We start from the raw sequence: 16,825 nt of genomic DNA, 5'->3' as shown, positions 1-16,825 counted from the left end.
AATCAGTGAGCCAATCACACAAAAAAAAAAAAAAAAAAATGTTTCTGGGGGGGGACGGCGGGGGCGTTCTGTACACCATCTGTGCACAGAACACCTCCAGGCGGCCATATTGTATTTTACAGAAAATTACAGAGCTGCAGATTGAAAAGGAAAGGTCATTTTTAATAACATTCAATTACAATATGATTTGTCACAATTGTATATGCTATATTATTTTTTTATTTTCTATTTTTTTCCCCACAAAAGTGGAGTTACCCTTTAGGTATATGTGAACCCTCACCTTGTAAAACAACCCATTCCGTTTAACCACTTCCATACAGAGCACCCCCTTCCTGCCAAGACCAATTTTCAGCTTTCGGCGCTCTCACACTTTGAATGATAATTACTCAGTCATGCAACGCTGTACCCAATCAAATTTTTTATAATTGTTTTCACACAAATAGAGCTTTCTTTTGGTAGTATTTAATCACCACTGGGTTTTTTATTTTCTGCGATATAAGTGAATAAAGAGCGAACATTTTGAAAAAAACATATTTTGTTTTAGTTTCTATTATAAAATTTTGCAAATAATTTTTTTTCATAAATTTGGGCCAAAATTTATACTACTACATATCTTTGGTAAAAATAACCCAAATTTGTGGTTATTATTTAGTCTGTGTGAAGGTTATAGAGTCTACAAAATCATTGAAAATTTATCACAGCTGATGTACCGACGGTCTCATTTCTTGAGGCCCTGAAATGTCAGGACAGTACAAATACCCCCCAAATTACCCCTTATTGGAAAGTAGACATTCCAGGGTATTTAGTAAGAGGCATGGTGAGTTTTTTGAAGTTGTAATTTTTTCCCACAATTCTTGGGAAAATGAAGAAATATTTTTTTTTTTTACACAAAATTGTCATAATTACAAGTTATTTCTCACACACAGTATATGCATACTTGCAATTACACCCCAAAATACATTCTGCTACTCCTCCTGAGTATGGTGATACCACATGTGTGAGACTTTTACACAGCCTGGCCACATACAGAGGCCCAACATGCAAGGAGCACCGTCAGGTGTTCTAGGAGCATAAATTACACATATAATTTCCTAACGACCTATCACAATTTGAAGGCCCTGGAGCACCAGGACAAGGGAATTACCCACAAAATGACCCCATTTTGGAAAGCAAACACCCCAATGTATATTCTATGAGGCATAATGAGTCTTTTAAACATGTCATTTTTTTCCACAAGTTTTTGGAAAATGTGGAAAGAAAATGAAAACGCATTTTTTTTTACACAAAGTTGTCAATTTATAGGATATTTTTAACACATAGCATGTACATAGCAAAAATGACACCCCAAAATACATTCTACTACTCCTCCTGATTATGGCAATACCACATATGTGGAACTTTGTCACAGCATAGCCACATACAGAGGCCCAACATGCAAGGAGCACCGTCAGGTGTTCTAGGAGCATAAATTTCACATATAATTTCATTACAACCTATCACACTTTTGAAGGCCCTGGAACCCCAGGACAATGGAAATCCCCCATAAAATGACTCCATTTTGGAAAGCAAACACCCCAACACATAATCTAGGAGGCATGGGCTGCAAACAGGTACTCAGGGACTCTGATGAGCTTCAGAGAGGTATTCGGGTATTCTGATGAGTACTCTTTGAGTACCTGTCATCGGAGTACCCGAGTACCTGTCATCAGAGTACCCGAGTAGCTGTCTCCAGCCCAGAGTGCCCGAGTACCAATCTGCACCCCGTCAGAATACCCGAGTACCTGTCTCTAGCCCATCAGAATACCCGAGTACCTGTCACCAGTCCATCAGAGTACCCGAGTACCTGTCTTCAGCCCATCAGAGTACCCGAGTACCTGTCTTCAGCCCATCAGAGTACCCGAGTGCCTGTCACCAGCCCATCAGAGTACCCGAGTGCCTGTCACCAGCCCATCAGAGTACCCGAGTACCTGTCTCCAGCCCATCTGAGTACCTGTCACCAGCCCATTAGAGTACCCCATTTCGGCCAAAGTGCATCTTGAATTTTCAGTTTCAGCAACAGGATTTTCATTTCGGTGCCCCACTAATACAAATAAGAAAAATACTATAAACCTTTTTTTTTTTTTCCTTTTTTTTTTTTCCTTTTTTTTTTCCTTTTTTTTTTTTCCTTTTTTTTTTCCTTTTTTTTTTTTCCTTTTTTTTTTATAAGCGATCACATTCCCTCGGTTCTCAGCTGCACAGGGAGCTCAGAGAGCTGTGGGAGGAGAAACAGCAGCACGCTGAGCTTCCCAGTGAATGACTTTGCAGGGACAAGTCTGATCATTGGAGAGTTCCCAGCACAGCCTGAAAACTGATCATGCTGTGCTCTCATGCTTAGTGTGGTCAGTTTTTGGTATACAAAAGCAGAGGGACTGGCAGCAACACCAGGGATTTCATAAAAGAGAACAGGAGACTTTCTCATACAAGTACATGGGACAGCAGGCACCAATCAGGAACAGGATATGTTGTGTTTACATGTTCTTTAAATCTGACTGCCAAACCTGGAAGAAAACTGGGCAAAAATATCAGCAGCTGGAGTGGAGATAAGTGAAGCCGACTTTAATTTTACTTTATTCCCCTACTCACACTTGGAAACCATGACCGAATGGAACGCACATGCAAATGTTTTACTGGAAGTCGGGCAATGTAGGGCATCAGTGGGAGCGCTTAGGGGAGAGATGAACATCTATGTAATGAGGGACGTCTATCTCCACTATGGACCCCCTAATAAAACCTGAGGGACGTTCCCACATATCCGGAAGAGTCTAATTATAGGCAGGAGAGCGGCACAAAACTCCCTCACCCAGAAGAGACGCCTCATTACTGCACATACTCTTCACCCGCACGCACCCCGACCTGCTACGTGGATGACGCTCAAACCCCCGAAGGGTTAAAAAGGATCGGAGTTAGAATCTCATCTCTGGGAAATCTCCGAATGTAAATTACGAGAGATCTGAGTGTGTGGGTGTGATGGAGCTCGCTGGTCTAGCTGGGTTTATGTTGTGCCGGAAAACCGTAATATTGGAACATCTTGTTTGCCTGTTAAAGTGAGCTCGGTGTAAAGTATCTCACAAAAGTGAGAACACCCCTCACATTTTTGTGAATATTTTATTCTATCTTTTCATGTGACAACACTGAAGAAATGACACTTTGCTACAATGTAAAGTAGTGAGTGTACAGCTTGTATAACAGTGTAAATTTGCTGTCCCCTCAAAATAACTCAACACACAGCTATTAATGTCTAAACCACTGGCAACAAAAGTGAGTACACCCCTAAGTGAAAATGTTCGAATTGGACCCAAAGTGTCAATATTTTGTGTGGCCGCCATTATTTTCCAGCACTGCCTTAACCCTCTTGGGCATGGAGTTCACCAGAGCTTCACAGGTTGCCACTGGAGTCCTCTTCCACTCCTCCATGATGACATCACAGAGCTGGTGGATGTTAGAGACCTTGCGCTCCTCCACCTTCTGTTTGAGGATGACCCACAGATGCTCAGTAGGGTTTAGGTCTGGAGACATGCTTGGCCAAACTATCACCTTTACCCTCAGCTTCTTTAGCAAGGCAGTGGTCTTCTTGGAGGTGTGTTTGGGGTCATTATCATGTTGGAATACTGCCCTGCGACCCAGTCTCTGAAGGGAGGGGATCATGCTCTGCTTCAGTATGTCACAGTACATGTTGGCATAATGGTTCCCTCAATGAACTGTAGCTTCCCAGTGCCAACAGCACTCATGCAGCCCCAGACCATGACACTCCCACCACCATGCTTGACTGTAGCTGTAGGCAAGACACACTTGTCTTTGTACTCCTCACCTGGTTGCCGCCACACACGCTTGACTCCATCTGAACCAAATAAGTTTATCTTGGTCTCATCAGACCACAGGACATGGTTCCATTAATCCATGTCTTTAGTCTACTTGTCTTTAGCAAACTGTTTGCGGGATTTCTTGTGCATCATCTTTAGAAGATGACAGCCATGCAGACCAATTTGATGCAGTGTGCGGCGTATGGTCTGAGCACTGACAGGCTGAACCCCCACCCCTTCAACCTCTGCAGCAATGCCGGCAACACTCTGGATAGGACGCTGAGCACGTGCACTCAATCTCTTTGGTCGACCATGGCGAGGCCTGTTCTGAGTGAAACCTGTCCTGTTAAACCACTGTATGGTCTTGGCCACCGTGCTGCAGCTCAGTTTCAGGCTTTGGCAATCTTCATATAGCCTAGGCAATCTTTATGTAGAGCAACAATTATATTTCAGCTCCTCAGAGTTCTTTGCCATGAGGTGCTATGTTAAACTTCCAGTGACCAGTATGAGAGAGTGAGAGCGATAACACCAAATTTAACACACCTGCTTCCCATTCACACCTGAGACCTTGTAACACTAACGAGTCACATGACACCAGGGAGGGAAAATGGCTTATTGGGCCCAATTTGGACATTTTCACTTAGGGTGTACTCACTTTTGTTTGCCAGCAAAACAACCCCAAAGCATAATGTTTCCACCTCTGTGCTTGACTGTAGGGATGTTGTTTTTAGGGTCATAGCATTTTTCTTCCTCCAACCACAGCGAGTCGAGTTTATGCCAAAGAGCTCAATTTTAGTCTCATCCCTACAGTCAAGCACGGAGGTGGAAACATGAAGCTTTGGGGCTGTTTCTCTGCTAAAGGTACAGTCCAACTTTGCCACATTTAGGGGCCAATGGATGGGGCCATGTAAGGAGTAACAAAGGAGTGGCTCAAGAAGAAGCACATTAAGGTCATGGAGTGGCAGCAACAATAGACCCCCCCCCCAGCAGACAGCATCAATAGACCCCCCATCGCTCCTTGCCGTTACATACATTCAGTGCTGGAGGTGCCGGAAGTGCATTCCCCCACTGAAAAAAAGCCCTAGTGACTGCAGTGATTGGCTGTCACAGAGGTCACATGAATGGAAAGTTTGTTAGCTGCCGGGAGCACGCTTTTGGCACAGCTGTGTTTACATTCTGGTATGCAAATATGCAGTCTCTCAGTGTTAAGGCCCATCTGCCAAGAGGCCGCATTTTTGCGTATTATCGGTGTTATGTAACGGTATCAGCCAAATGATCAGACCAGTGGTTAGGGGCAATTTCTACTTTACTTAACAATGAAAATCACACTTAAATTACAAAGGAGATCATGTGAACAGGGGTTTCCAGTACAAAACGGTAATATGAGCAGTGGAGGAAACAGGGTTGGGAACATATGAAAACAATTCTCCCGCAGTTCTATTAATGACTGCTGGATGGCAGCAGAGTGCTCTGAGTTCAGCTTACTGATAGAATAGAGAGCTAATGAATCTCACCTGTCCCAGATAGTAATCGTTCATTCAACAGACTGTGAGCTGAGGGGATCTCCTGCATGCACAGCTTCTCCGAATGGACTGTAACAGAGTCCTCGCCAGTGCCTGGGGCTTGGACAGACGCTGCGTGCTCTTGTGTTCACTGCTGGTGGCCCGCACACCAGACTTAACAGGGGAGGAACCTGCACCTGGGTACAGCTCACTTGCCCAGTCACTGCTGTCCCATCAGGCAGGATATCTCTGAGCACCGGAAGCTGGGAGGAGCTGGCATTTATACACCTGGGCGTGTCCAGGAGCTCAGGGGATGCTGGGAGCCCAGAGGAATGTGGGGAGTTGAGTTAAAGGGACTTGCACCTGAACCTGGATAAAGGGGCACCCCACTACATCGGCACCAAGCAATTAAATAAACAATCTTACCTCCTCTTTGCAGTTGGTTTTGTGCAGAGCAGCTCCGATCCTCCTCTTCTTGGGTGCCCCGCTGGCGCTCCTGGCTCCTCCCTCCTGTTGAGTGCCCCCAAGTGCCTGCTCTGTATGTCCATTCACTAACAGAGCCACAGCTTGGCCCTGCCCCCTCTTTCTCCTCATTGGCTCACTGGCTGTGACTAACAGCAGCTGGGGCCGATAGCTGTCTCAGCTAATGAGGAGGGAGAGCCCCCGGAGAGATGAGGCTCTTGTGTACATAATTGTATCAAAATGGGGCTCAGGTAAGGAATAGGTGTAGGTACTCCCTATATCCAAGTCACCCTTTTTTCCTGCCACCTACACACTTCTGAGCACTGTCCCTGGGTTCAACCCCCCATCCACCTCCTAGTTCCTCCCCTTTTAGATGTAGCATCCTCCTAGGTAGGTGCTAGTGAGAGTATAGTTTTTGGCTCTGTCTGCCTATCAGAGGAGCAGCAGGCAAATCTATATTGCTTTCTGCCTACCAGAGAGCAGGATCCATTAGTGAGGTCTGCTCAGTGTGCTCAGTATGTGATTCATTGAGTCTAGAGAGTGTTTCACACTGGCCCAATAGGGAGGCATGTTCCACCCCAGCAACAAAAGACTGCCACTAGTAACAATAGATCCACTCTAGCAACAGTGGACCCCCACCAGCAAAACCTGACCAATGGATGCATAGGCTTTGGTACAGTCCCAGTGATTGGCACAGACAGGCTGTCTCGGTGCATTCTGGAATACTGTATAAAAGCCAGGAGCACATGTGCTGCGGGGTCTTTGGATGGAGAGCAGAGTCCCGGAGGGAGGGTGGCGGCTGCCTCCTCCTCTGTAGCAGTGGCATGTGGCATCAGGAGGTCAGCCTAAAGGCCAGACAAACGGAGCTGAACCCAGAGGTCCGGGAGAGCTGACTGAGGGGGAGAGACACTGGAGTCCCTAGAAAAACAGTATCATGAGTACAGGTGATTGTGTGAAGGGGCCTGACCGGAGGGGGGCCACCCCAAGAGTAGGCTAGTCAGCGGATGGGTGTTGGCAGTCAATAAAGAGGATCCTACAATAGTGTCCGAAGATAATTTAGTTCATCGAGTCCTCTGGAAAGAGACTTAACCCTGAACCCACCTAAGTGGCAAGGTGGATTAACAGCCTGACTGTACCGGAAGTTAGAAGTTCTCTATTTTGTGAATAGTTAATCTGGAGTATCCCGCTATTCCCTTCTCCCATCCCTAATTTATAAAATAAAATACAAAACAGCTACATACCCCTGAGCCAAGAAGTAAAGTGATAGACTGTGAATGTTAAAGTTTCTTATTGGTAAACCAGGTGGACCCGTAAGCAGTGCTGTATCTTGGCCTAGGCCAACAAGGCCCAGGCCTAGGGCGGCACTTTGCAGGGGGGCAGCAAAAAAGTGGGCACTGATAAGCTTCACTGATGGGGCTGCACTGATATGCTGCACTGATGGCCACTGATGAGGCTGCAATGACTGCCACTGATGAAGCTGCTATGATGGCCACTGATGAGGCTGCACTGATGGGCACTGATATGATGCACTGGTGGCCACTGACGGGGCTGTACTGGTGGGCAGTAATGAGGCTGCACTGATAAGGCTGCACTGATGAGGCTGAACTTATGGAAACTGATGAGGCTGCACTGATGGGCACTGATAAACTGGTTGTAGTCTGTGGTTTACAGATAACAGGGCGGGTCATAAACATGAAGGGGTGTGGTCTTTACAGGAAGGGGTGGGTCATATTTAAATTCGGGGTGCCCAAGTTTAGTCAGGCCTAGGGCAGCACAAAACCTAAATACACCACTGCCTGTAAGTGTGAAATCCAGCAGTCCTCAAGGGGGCAGTGCTACATAGAGAATACAAAACAAAGTATCATTTTGTGGCAATAAGTAATTTGTATGGAATTTGTTAATATTGAGAAAAGCTGTAAAATAGATCCCTCAAAAACACATAAATTTGCACTAAATAACAAAATAATGTGATAAGACATTAAATAAGTGAAATAAATGAATGTCCATTCGCACTGTGTGTGCCACACCAGTGAAGTGAATATTATCCACCAATCAGATGATCCCTACAACTGTGTAACTTCCCACCAAAAGTGAAAAAATCCTCCACCGAAGTGAGATGGCCTCTTCCCAAAAAATATGGACCTATAACGGTCAACATCGCCTGTGGCTTAATCCCACCAGGGCCTCATAGGTGCAGAGGAACCACGAGTGGGAATAGTCCTGTAATGTGTGTCCACACCTCCACCTCCACGATCTCAAAATAGTATTGCTTCCCATAGAAGAAACAATGAATCCGCCACAGTGTAAAACGTACCAACTTTATTATAAAATATATAAGAATGCACTTACAGTAGTTCCATATGTATTGCACATATAGGTAAAAAAGCCGTCCGGCTGTCCTAATTCTCGCCCTTCCTTCCAGGGTACTACAATGCAGTGACGTCAGCACGGCGTGATCCGACGCGTTTCGTCACAGATGACATCGTCCTGGGGTGGATCCTTCCAGCAGCAATAGGTCACCCCAGCAACAATAGACCCTCCCCCAGTAATAATAGATCCACCCCAGCAACAAAAGACCCCCACTAGTAACAATAGATCCACTGTAGCAACAATGGACCCCCATCAGCAACAAAAGGCCCCCTCCAGCAACAATAGACCCTATAGCAGCCAGCAACAGTAGACCCCTCCCTGAACAGTAGTTCCCTTCTAGCAACAACTGACCCCCCCAGCAACATGATTTCCAATGAGTACCGTTCATATCTGTGCGACTTCAAGTTGCAACAACTTCAAAGTAGTCCCTGCACTACTTTGGTCCGCACCAGAATCGGGTCACATGGGTTAACTTTATATTGACACCCCCCCAGCGATTCACATATGGCAGTGTGAACTGCCTGCAAGTTGAGTGCGATGCGGGAACCCGTAATGGATTCGCAGGGTTCCAGCATCGCATATGTGTGAACCGGGACTTAAAACTGCATCAAAATTGCATGACTTTTAGGTTGCATAAGAGCCGGTTCACATGTCTGCGATGACAGACATTGCATATGATTCGGAAATCACATGCAATGTTTGTGCGATGCAAATTCAGCCATACAAATTGTATGGCTGAATTCGCATAGCATTCGGACACAACTCGCACCCTTTTTTGGTCCGCACCAGAATCGGATCGCATGGGTGTTCACACCTATGCGATCTGATTCATGTCCGAACTGACAGTTCACACTGCGATGTGCAAACTGATCTGTGGGTGCCGTTAACTTTGTATTGACACTTCCAGCGATTTGCATATGGTGGTGTGAACTGCCTGCGATGCGGTAATGCGCAGTGGATTTGCGGGGTTCCTGCATCGCATATGTGTGAACCGGCACTTAAAAAACGTGTGACTTTTAGGTCGCATAAGTGTGAAAGAGGCCTTATGCGACCTAAAAGTTGTGCGATTTTGCCGCGATTTTGACTGGGCTTGAACCAACGCCTATGTCTATGGACCTCAAAAGACAATAAAATCGGCCCAAAAGTAGTGCGGTGGCTATTTTGAAGTCGTTGTGACTTGGAGTCGCACAGATATGAACGGTACTCATTAGAAATCATGGAAAATTACTTGTCATGCGACATTGCAATCCCAAGTCGCAGGACAAGTCGCACAGGTGTGAAAGGAGTCCTAAAAGAAAAAATATGGCGTTGTACCATTCCTATACATTGATCATGTGACCGATAGAGACAAACTTGTGTGTGATCCTCCTATGGAGGTCTTTTTTTGCTCTTCCTGTGGCGCCTGCAGTAGTTGTGTTTGTATCGCAGGAAGTGTATAAATATCATTGGATGTATATGAGGAAGTTTATTGTTTTCATTGCCCGTCCTGCGGTCACATTACCAGCACGGCATGCCTCAAGGATGTCCTGGTCTGCTCCGCACATGGAGATTTCTGTCCACCAGCAGATGAGGAATTCTGCAGTAAGATCACACAGCAGCATTGTCGCCCAGGGGGCGTAACTACAGGGGTTGCGATTGCAACCGGGCCCCATTCTCCAGGGGGTATGTGCAGCTCCCCTGTGTACCTGGATAGGAGGGGGCGGGGGGCAGCATGTAGAGAAATCTCTGTCCTCCTTTTTCCTCCTGTAGCTGCAGGCAGGGCAGCCATCAGAAATTGTGGGGCCCCTTACACAGCTTTAGGCCTGGGCCCCCCCCCCCTCCCGGGCCGTCCCACCAAATCCACCAACTAGCAATCCCATTGAGTCCTTCAATACACACACATTTTTATTTTAACAATCTTACAACATATTATATGAGAATGAAAAGTGTATTCCAAGTCATCAGTGCTTTCAAGATTTAGCAGTAAGGAATTATAGTTTGCCCAAAAAGACATCCCAATCCAGCAGCTGTACGCAATCAGCCCCCCCCCCTCACACCTGTATGCACTCAGCCCCCCTCACACCTGTATGCACTCAGCCCCCCCTCACACCTGTACGCACTCAGCCCCCCCCTCACACCTGTACGCACTCAGCCCCCCTCACACCTGTACCCACTCAGCACCCCTGCACACCTGTACGCACTCAGCCCCCCCTCACACCTGTATGCACTCAGCCCCTCCCTCACACCTTTATGCACTCAGCCCCCCCTCACACCTGTACGCACTCAGCCCCCCCTCACACCTGTACCCACTCAGCACCCCTGCACACCTGTACGCACTCAGCCCCCCCTCACACCTGTACGCACTCAGCCCCCCCTCACACCTGTATGCACTCAGCCCCTCCCTCACACCCGTATGCACTCAGCCCCCCCTCACACCTGTATGCACTCAGCCCCTCCCTCACACCCGTATGCACTCAGCCCCCCTCACACCTGTACCCACTCAGCCCCCCCTCACACCTGTACTGACTCAGCCCCCCCTCACACCTGTATGCACTCAGCCCCCCCTCACACCTGTACGCACTCAGCCCCCCCTCACACCTGTACGCACTCAGCCCCCCCTCACACCTGTATGCACTCAGCCCCCCCTCACACCTCTACCCACTCAGCACCCCTGCACACCTGTATGCACTCAGCCCCTCCCTCACACCTGTATGCACTCAGCCCCCCTCACACCTGTATGCACTCAGCCCCCCCCCCCTCACACCTGTACGCACTCAGCCCCTCCCTCACACCTGTACGCACTCAGCCCCCCTCACACCTGTACGCACTCAGCCCCCCTCACACCTGTACGCACTCAGCCCCTCCCTCACACCTGTACGCACTCAGCCCCCCTCACACCTGTACGCACTCAGCCCCCCCACACACCTGTACGCACTCAGTCCCCCCTCACACCCGTACGCACTCAGCCCCTCCCTCACACCTGTACGCACTCAGCCCCCCCCTCACACCTATAAGCACTCAGCCCCCCCCTCACACCTGTATGCACTCAGCCCCCCCACGCCTGTACGCACTCAGCCCCTCCCTCACACCTGTACGCACTCAGCCCCTCCCTCACACCTGTATGCACTCAGCCCCCCCTCACACCTGTACGCACTCAACCCCCCCCCCCTCACACCTGTGGGCACTCAGACCCCCACGTGTGTGTGTATATATATATATATATATATATATATATATATATATATAACACAAACACATGTACATACACAGACATGTACACACACACATACCTGTACACACCCCCTTCACTAGTTCAATAGCCCTTGTAAGGTGGTCTCTCTAGTCCCAGCTCCTCTTTCCACATGGGTGAGACTCAGAGAGGGGCTGCAGTCCAGCATACAGAACTTGTACTGTGTACAGTGCACATACGAGGAGTGCACATGCAGGAAGTAGCCAGAGGTGGCAGCAAAGAGTCCGATGTGAGCTCAGTGACACAGAACAGCAAATGCTGCCGACTCAGAAAGCCAGCGCAACCACGGAGCACCTCTGCACCCACCCCCCACCTTCTCTCATTCCGGCCAGGAAGCCGGGCCCGTCCAGATGCTCGGGCCCCTTACAAGTGTATGGGCTGTACCCCCCTGATGGCGGCCCTGGCTGCAGGAGGAAAATGGAGGAGATTGGTTCCTCTGTATGCTGCCCCCGATACCCCTCCTATCCAGGTCACTTGTGTTCTGCTGTCTCTGGGCCCCTGTGTGAACCCCTGCCCCCCCCCCCCACTGTGCTCCCTCCCCCCTTCCCTCTCCTTCTGGCTGCTGCAGGGGATGTGTCACAATAGAGAACCAGGAAGGGGTCGGTAAATATGTAATTTACCAGCTCCTTCCTTTTCTGAATGGACAGAGTCATAGTAAGTGACATTGTAAAAAATAAAATAAAATTATAAAAAATAATACAATTAAAATACCAAAAAATAAAAACTACTGACACCAGTGGGTGAACTTCCAGGATCGCAAAGGTCACACTTGCAGCCGGACCCTGGCATCCCACCACCTTGGGGAGTCCCCAAGATGGCAGGAAGGGGGCCCACTGAAGAATTTGTAAAAGGGTCCCGCTGCGGGACTGTAATAAAGGGCCCTGCAAGGAGAGTAAAGGGCCCCAGGATCAGTGGGAAGAGCCCCAGGCTTGAAGGGAAGGGCCCTGGCCAGGGTTTCAGGGGGGCCCTTCATGATTTCTTGCACCGGGGCCCTGAAACTTCTAGTTACGCCTCTGATTACGGCCCCGCAGTGGGAACCTTTTACAATTTCTGCAGTGGGCCCCTTCTTGCCATCTTGGGGCCTCTCAACGGTGGTGGAATGCCAGTGCCCGAGTAAAGGGCCCCAGGATCAGTGGGAAGAGCCCCAGGCTTGAAGGGAAGGGGTCCGGGGGGCCCCTTCATGGTTTCTTGCACTGGGGCCCTGAAGGTTCTAGTTACGCCTCTGTTGTCGCCCACTAGACAAGATAGCCTAAGCTGGCCATACACCATACAATCTGACTGTATATTCTCCTTTAGATCTGCCCAAAACTATACAAATATCAGGACAAACCTTAAGAATTCCTTTGACTTGTATCCGGTCAGGCAGACCCTCCCACTCAGGGCTGCTGTTAGAAATCACGGGGCCCCATACAGCCTACCTGACAGCCCTTCCCCCCCCTTCCCGGCTGGAAGTAACTGAGGACATAGATCTATCAGTCCCTTTTCTTTGCAGCCCCAGCAGCACAGATTAACCCCTTCAATACCGGGCACTTTCACCCCTTCCTGCCCAGGCCAATTTTCCGCTTTCAGCGCTCTCACACTTTGGATGACAATCGCGCAGTCATGCTACATTGCACCCATATGACATTTTTATCATTTCTTTCACACAAATAAAGCTTTCTTTTGGTGGTATTTAATCACCTCTGGGGGTTTTTATTTTTATTTTTAAAAAAAGAAAAAAGAGAAATTTTTGAAAAAAAAAAAGTTTTTCTTATTTTCTGTCAGTAAGTCTGATATGCAGCACTTATTGGCACTGATGGGGTGGCATGATGAGGAGGCACTAATATGCCACACTGATGGGCACTGACGGGCAGCACTAATGGGCACTTTTGTTCCTGTGCTGTAATCAGGGCATTGATGATCAGTGCCCTGATTACCTGTCTTAGAGTCCCCTTTGAGGAGGAGCCGCTGATCGGCTCTCCTCGCCACACACTGTGTGAGGCGAGGAGCGCCAATAAATGGCAATTCCTCATTTACATGTGAGTGGCTGTGATTGGACACAGCTGATCACATGGGTAAAGAGCCACGTCATTGGCTCTTTACCAAGATCGGGGTCGCGAACATGATGCGGCTGCACGCCCCCACGTGAGAGAGGCCGTTCTGGGGCGCGGTCATATGACGTACTCCCAGAACGAGAGCCGCACCGCTCAGCCGTCATTTGACTGAATGAAAAGGAAATGCTCTGAGGCTTTCTGCTCATTCACAAACTGAAGCATAGTAAACACAGGATGAAGAATGGACACAGGAGTGATTGGTACCGATCGCTCACTGTCTTCATTCAAGAAAAGAAACGGCCAGTAAATTACATATTTACTGGCCCCTTTGGCCACTCTCTATCCTAAAACATCTCCCTTTGTGCCCACCATAGCTGCCGGTGAGAGAGAGGAGAGGGAGGAAGCCAGAAGTGCTGTGGGGGAAAGGGGCAAAAGGGGGTCCCAGACAGCAGACGGAAGGGACGCATGTGCTATGACCAATCCCCCTGTACCTGGAGGGAGAAAGAGGTAGAGACGCTGGCAGCGCTGCAGGGAGGGGCAGGAGAGGATTTGTGGCTGTAATAAGACAGTACAGCCAGCCCTCCTGCTCAAATGGGGGCAGGGCAGAGCCATCTTACCGAATGGGCACGCTGGGAAGTTGCCCGGGGCCCCACTTGCCCTACCTGCCCAGCAACCCAGCCCCAGCCAAGCATTAGTCCTGATTCCGAGGATTTAGGCGGGACTTCGAATTTCTGAAATTCAGACGAATTTAGTTTCGTTATTCAAAGCATTTGGTAAACTTTGTTTATACTGTAATTCAGGTATTCGGATACATCCAAATCTCCAGATAACAAAAAATTTGTCAAAATATTTATTCGGAATGAAACGAACCACACATGTCTAGTGCAGACAGGGCCAATCACAGCTAATCACAACAATACACACTGAATGAATCAGTTTAATTCAGTAAAAATGGTTGCTTATACAGATGAAATTCACTGTTATAAGCAATCATAATGTGTAAAAAAAAAAACAAAATTGATCTTTTCCCCAGAGTAGTACAGTGTCACTATGGTCACAGTGTATTAACCACTTCTGGGCCGGAAGATTTTCCCCCTTAATGACCAGGACATTTTTTGCGACTCGGCACTGCGTTACTTTAACTGACGATTGCGCGGTCATGCAACGCTGTACCCAAATGAAATTGATGTCATTTTTTCCCCCATAAATAGAGCTTTCTTTTGGTGGTATTTGATCACCTGTGCAATTTTTATTTTTTGCGCTATGAACAAAAAAAGAGCGACAATTCTGAAAAAAAAAAACAATATTTTTCCCTTTCTCCAAAAAATAAAAAATAAAATTTAAAAATCAAAATTTTTTAACATTTTAGGCCAATTTGTTTTCTTCTACATATTTTTGGTAAAAAAAAAAAATCTCAATAAGCGTATTTTGATTGGTTTGCACAAAATGTATCGCATCTACAAACTAGGGGAAAGATTTATGTCATTTTTATTGTTTTTTTTTTCCTAGTAATGGCGCTGATCTGCGATTTTTAGCGGGACTGCGACATTGCGGCAGACAGATCGGACCCCTAACTGACATTTTTGACACTTTTGGGGGGGACCAGTGACATTACTACAGTAATCAGTGCTAAAAATATGCACTGTTACTGTACTAATGACACTGGCAGGGAAGGAGTTAAATCTGAGCCTAGGAGAGTGATTCTAACTTTGGGGAGGCGTGGCTTGTGAAATGATCATAGAGACCTGTGTTCCTATATAGAAGGATCACAGGCACTCTGTGATCATTCCAGGGAGAAGAACGGTCAGCTGTGTTTACAACAGCTGACTGTTCTTCTCAGGGCCGTCTTTAACACAGGGCAAAAGGGGCAGCTGCCCTGGGCCCATTTATTGTTGTGGGGTCTAAAGCAGCTGCCCCTTGAGCCCTCACTACCAGCAAATTCGTGAATTTGGGAGGGCCCAAGAAAATGTTTGCCCTGTGCCCAATTAGTAATAAAGATGGCCCTGGTTCTTCTCTCTCAGCTGGGAGTGATCGCGGGTGCCAGGCGGCAATCGGAACCGCCTGCCTTGTGCATCCGAGTCCCCGCTGCCGAGTGGGGCGGGAGCATGCCGCCGGCGATTTGTACTAGGAAGGGGGTTTTATGCTGGCAGAGGTTAAATGGTAGGAGGAAAAATTGTGCTAGGAAGAGATATTTTTTTTTGGGGGGGGGGGTTGGTGGGGGTTGGGCTAAGGGGGGAAATTTGGGAGTGGGAGGGGGGGGGTTTGGAGTGGGGGAGAGAGTGTGTAAAAAATAATACAATTAAAATACCAAAAAATAAAAACTACTGACACCAGTGGGAGAACTTCCAGGATCGCAAACGTCATTCCACCACCGTGGGGAGGCCCCAAGATGGCAGGAAGGGGGGCCCACTGCAGAACTTGTGAAAGAGTCCTCCTGCGGGACCGTAATAAAGGGCCCTGCAACGAGAGTAAAGGGCCCCAGGATCAGTGGGAAGAGCCCCAGGCTTGAAGGGAAGGGACCCGGCCAGGGGTCTGGGGGCCGTTCATGGTTTCTTGCACCGGGGCCCTGAAGGTTCTAGTTAAACCTCTGTAACAAGTTAAAACCGATAACACAGTTTTTGAGAATTGCCATCTAAGAATAATGATTCTCTGGTATAGTACATAATGCGGGGTCATTTATGGGTTTTGGTGCTTGTGCTGTCAGTATATTTTATGTCCACTAGATGGCAACAAAAGCACATTAAATTTCTTTCTTATAACTGAACATTCCAGGAGTAGGATTTGGGTGTTTATAGCTCTTCTTAATTAAAGAAAAACAAGAAAAAAAAAAAGTCAATTGTTTGAAATGATTCTGTTTTTACAGCTGTATATTTGTTAGCAAAAGCTTGCTAAGCCTCTGGCCATAAAAACCCGATTTACAATGTGATCAGAGGTTACAGACTTTTTTTTTTGGGGGGGGGGGGGGGCGCAAACAGAAAAATGTAATAGGCATTGCTTTGCGGCAAAAAAAGCTGTAAAAAATTGCGGGACTTTGAGGTCACAAAAATGTGAAAGGGGCCTTCAGTAATTAAGGTATAGTGGGCCCCCTTTCAATGCAGAGAGACCAGCGTGTCCCCTTTCAATGCACAGTGACCAGCGTGTCCCCTTTCAATGCACAGTGACCAGCGTACATGCCCCCTTTCAATGCAGAGAGACCAGCGTGCCCCCTTTCAATGCAGAGACCAGCGTACATGCCCCCTTCAATGCAGTGACCAGCGTGCCCCCTTCAATGCAGTGACCAGCATACCATTCCCCCAATGCAGAGATCAGCGTGCGTGCCCCCTTACTTACCTGGAGCAGCAGTGGCGGCGGGCGGCTTCTCATCAGTCTCTTGGCATCGGCTTCTCCTCT

This window comes from Pelophylax lessonae (assembly GCF_965119305.1).
Source record: "Pelophylax lessonae genome assembly, chromosome: 8".
NCBI lineage: Eukaryota > Metazoa > Chordata > Amphibia > Anura > Ranidae > Pelophylax > Pelophylax lessonae.
Note: the sequence above shows the minus strand (reverse complement) of the source record.